General features: G+C 43.9%; 1 protein-coding gene across 1 annotated transcript in view; it reads right to left on the reverse strand.

Moving 5' to 3' along the window:
• LOC119593114 (glypican-5-like) overlaps window positions 1–396 on the reverse strand; it is a gene marked incomplete at its 5' end in the record, with an annotated part of 69,987 nt that overhangs the window by 1,331 nt on the left and 68,260 nt on the right.

Here is a 396-nt window from a genome sequence, read left to right on the forward strand (position 1 = left end):
ACTTGCCACACTCTCAGTAATGGTATTACTAATATGAAATGTATCACTATCTATCCATCTACCCGGATCGATAGACAAACACACTGAAATAAACACCCGCAATAATCCACAAGCTATTCCTCCTGTTGCCTTAGCCTCTGCCGCTGATAATACTTCACTTACAGCAGCGCCAAGACCTTCTACTACCACTGATAATAAACAGTAATTAGCCTCAGCCTCTCATCAAACTTGCTCGAGACGATAAGGGGCGAAAGGCGACGACTGACTCGGGTCTGTTAATCGCCTGAAGAAAATATTGTCTTTGGAATGCCTCTCACAATACGGCCGTTATGGGCTTCTATTTATAATTTCTGATGTTTGTGGTAAGCGGTTTGCGGGTGGGGGGTTCTCAGTTTT

Source organism: Penaeus monodon, chromosome 31 (assembly GCF_015228065.2).
Source record: "Penaeus monodon isolate SGIC_2016 chromosome 31, NSTDA_Pmon_1, whole genome shotgun sequence".
NCBI classification, from domain to species: Eukaryota; Metazoa; Arthropoda; class Malacostraca; order Decapoda; family Penaeidae; genus Penaeus; species Penaeus monodon.